This window comes from Trachymyrmex septentrionalis, unplaced genomic scaffold (assembly GCF_001594115.1).
Source record: "Trachymyrmex septentrionalis isolate Tsep2-gDNA-1 unplaced genomic scaffold, Tsep1.0 scaffold155, whole genome shotgun sequence".
In the NCBI taxonomy this organism is placed as follows: Eukaryota; Metazoa; Arthropoda; class Insecta; order Hymenoptera; family Formicidae; genus Trachymyrmex; species Trachymyrmex septentrionalis.
Window position 1 is genome coordinate 129,164 of NW_017304705.1, and position 3,930 is coordinate 133,093.

The following is a 3,930-nucleotide window of genomic DNA, read 5'->3' on the forward strand; positions in this document are numbered from 1 at the left end:
TCTTGAAATACACAATACAAAATACATTTTTATGATGCTATGACATTGCAACAATGTTGAAAACACATTGCGCAATCTATTTGCAATATTACAACATTGCAATGAGATATATTTGCAATCATTTTGCAATCTTTCTGTGCTGTATGGGATGCGAGCATTCTGCACGCGCAGCCGATTCTCGTATAAACATATATTGTTTAGAAATGAGTTTCGTTAAAAGATCAATTTAAATGATTAAAATTTTCTATTTACATATTATTTTTGTTAATTTTTAAAAAATAAAATAGATTTTGATATAATTTATACAAAATGATAAAACAATGACACTTCAACATTGCAACATCTGTGACATTCTTTCAACTTTCTGTGCAATATGAGTCAGGGAGAAAAGTAGGATGAACCTCGTTTTGTGTGTGCTGAAAAATTGTACATCCTTAGACAGGAGAGAGATGGGGTAATCTTGCTTCGCGTAAAAGATTGTATGCCCCTAGATAGGAGAGGCATGTGAGTTGAATCTTGTTTTACGTGAAGTAATAAAATCACAAATTTTCTGCTTTAAAAACAAATTCTTTGCTTTAAAAATAAAAATTATATAAAAAGTAATATTTTCTAAGAATTTCTAAGAAAATTTTTGTTTTTGAAGCAGAAAATATAGGGAATTCACTTAAATATTATTGCATTCACTGCCAATCACAGTTACAGTAGTATAGCAATGGGGGTTCTGCACCAGGGATACAGCCGCCTGGCTGCCATCAGCCGGCACTGGCGTTGTGGTCGCGAGAGGAACTTGTTGGTAGAGGGGAAGGGGGGATAGGATGAGAGAATGCGTAAGGAAGAGAAGTAAAAATGTAAAAATGCTACATAAAGAAAAGAAGTAAAAATGCAAAATGCTTACCTGATACCCCCATCCTCCACTACCTCCTCCACCACCTAATCGTCCTCTTCCTGATCCACCTCCCCCAATTATGCAGTCTTTTCGATCCAAGCGGCAATCTCAGCCACCTCTGCGTCCTCCTCAGGATGTGACGCCCCCACAACAATGTACGAGTATATCACATGAAAGTATAACAATTCCTCTTCATCAGTTAAATCGAAAAAGTCGAGCATAAACTCGATCAATTCGTCACTCGTATAAAAAATTAATAATCGGGAGGCTATCGTCGAGATCATGCTCGATTTCCTCTTCCTCTTCGGTAGGAGCATTCTCGCCAACATCCTCTTCCTCAATTTCGCCGGCCTCTATGAGAAGAACATCCTCTTCCCTCTCATCATTTTTTTCAAATTTATAGGGCTCTCTGAATTTCATTTTACACACACACACACACACACACACACACACACACACACACACACACGCCATTTAAATGCGTACAACTGGTGATGTCCGCGCGCGGACAAGACGTGGAGCAGGAAATTTATTTTAAAGCAGAGAATTTTTGTTTTATATAGCAGAACTTTTTTTTCCTCACTGTTAACAATTTTTTAAAGCAGGAAATTTATTTTAAAGCAGATAATTTTTGTTTTACATAGGATGAATCCGAGCGCGGATAAGACACGCACAAGACTGAAAAGCATTCTTTGCTGTAGTGAGATTGCCCGGGATTTATCTATGGCAGTCGGTGTATATAAAACAAAGTAAATTAAATAAAAAAAAAGTGTTGCGAGAAGACCGACATAATAAGTTCTAGGACCGACATAATCAGTTGCCTCTGTTGCGTATAGAGCATTCGACTATCAAATGTTACCGTTATACGCATTGAGATATTGAGCAGCACCACCCCTGTCGCCGCCGTGCGCGCTATCTCATATACTTACCATCCTTCTCTCGATACATTATGCCGCCCGTTGCGACTCATGTGTATCCTATACTTGTGACTTTTCTCTCATTACAGCTTCCTATGTAAATCCTTTTACTTATTCTCATATGCAAAATATGTACATATATAATATATATATATATTTTTTTTTTTATTTCTACCGTACTTATTCGATTATATTCTAATAATGCTCTTATAAAGCGAGCGCAGCGATATTGTCAGACGTGATGATATCATTGATCGGGATGATACTGCCGGCACATGTAATATGATACCACGAAGAAGATAAGAAGGAAAAGAACGAATAAATATCGCAAAGGAATGAATAATTTCAAACGCTGAGACATACAGTTTAAATATTCGTTTATTTTTAATATACTATATATATTATTATCCATAATGTAACTAATAATTCATATTCAATATTTGAATTTTTATCATAAATCTTACGCTAAGTGTTTGCCGCATCGTCTCGCGATAACATCAATGTAATTTAATACAACAAAAATGTGACTTTGCAATTTTGCAAGCGTCGACGGCTTTATTAGATTTAGTAATCAAAGATTTTTCAAGGATAAGTCACAACATGTCACGGCATGTTTCGCGGTGATGTCATCAATGCGATTTGATATAAATGCGACGTTGTCAAATAGTGTACATATCACGTGACCAAATTTTTCACAAACATTTGACATGTCACATGTTCGAGCGGTAATCATCAATGTAATGTGATACAAATGTCACATGACCAAAGTAAATGATATACATAAAATGAGAATTTAGACGCGCTGCGTCATTAGTTAACGCAAGCGATAACAGATAACAGAGCGCGATTTGATAGAGCAAGCGACCCAGCTAAATACCAGAGAAGAGTACGTCGCATGCTCAACGTCGCATGAACAACGATGCGACGAGCATAAAATCTCTGGAAGAGCAGAGTCATGCCGAACGCCCGCGATTATCGATCGGCAAGAGACAATCAGTGATCACATGGTATCGTGAGGCTCGAGAATTTGAAGGATTCGGTGCGTAGACGATTCGTGCATGTGAATGCCGGATATGGACTTCGATGGCGCGAGATCGAAACAGCGTTCAAAAGTCGTATATTGACAGGCGCGGTGATAAACTCTAATCACATGGAGCCGTGACGGTTTTTGAAAGACGCTGGCGATGTAGTGCTCGATCGAGTGCGAGACACTGTAGAAAGACACGACAGTATAAAGGTGAACACCGCGTTCAACGGCGAGTTCGCGACGAAGGATAAACGTGCTATTAAGAGCATAATTATAAAGAATAACGAGATACACCGATATGCGCGAGTGATACGAGCGACATGTCATCGAGCCTATCCTAGCATTGCTCGAAGAGTTCCAGGAACGTGACAACGAGTGGGCATTGTCGCAAATTCTTAATTTGGTTGGAATGTGAATAAGCACAATCCAATGCGCGTGGGAGGTGACGCGAGAAATTATACTTAAGAAAACGGTGATCAACATGCGTTTGATGGACAATGCATGTTTCGCGTGGTCGGTGGTAGCAGCTCTACACATATACCGAACTAAAAGTCATGTGGATAGAAAATCATCGTATCCGCATTACATGACAGTGTTAAATCTCGATATCAAATTTCCAATAACGTTCAAAGACATTCCGAAATTCGAAAATCTCAACAACATATCAATCAACTTGTACAGCATTGAAGATAAACAGGTCCTTCTACGGCTCACAGGCGACAAGAGGGACAAGCATGTCAATCTCCTGTACCTACTCGTACAAGATTCACGCAACGATAGACAATTTGCGTGGATAAAAAATTTAGCCCGTCTAGCTGTCTTTCGCTAAGTAAATAGGAGTTTGTCACTGCTAGCGAAAGACACTAGGGTTTTTCTAAGGGATATGAATGATAGAATTATTTTTACTCGTATGATAAAGGGAATGTGATAGTAGCATTGGATAGACAGGTGTACATTTCCAGGGTTAATGAGATGCTTCAGGATGTAAATACTTATGAGGTAGTTGAGAGGGATCCGACGAGGAGGATGATAACGGGTTTACGCGCTTTATTAGTTAGTTGGAAGGAAAAAAAATATATAGTCAATTACACATATAAGAA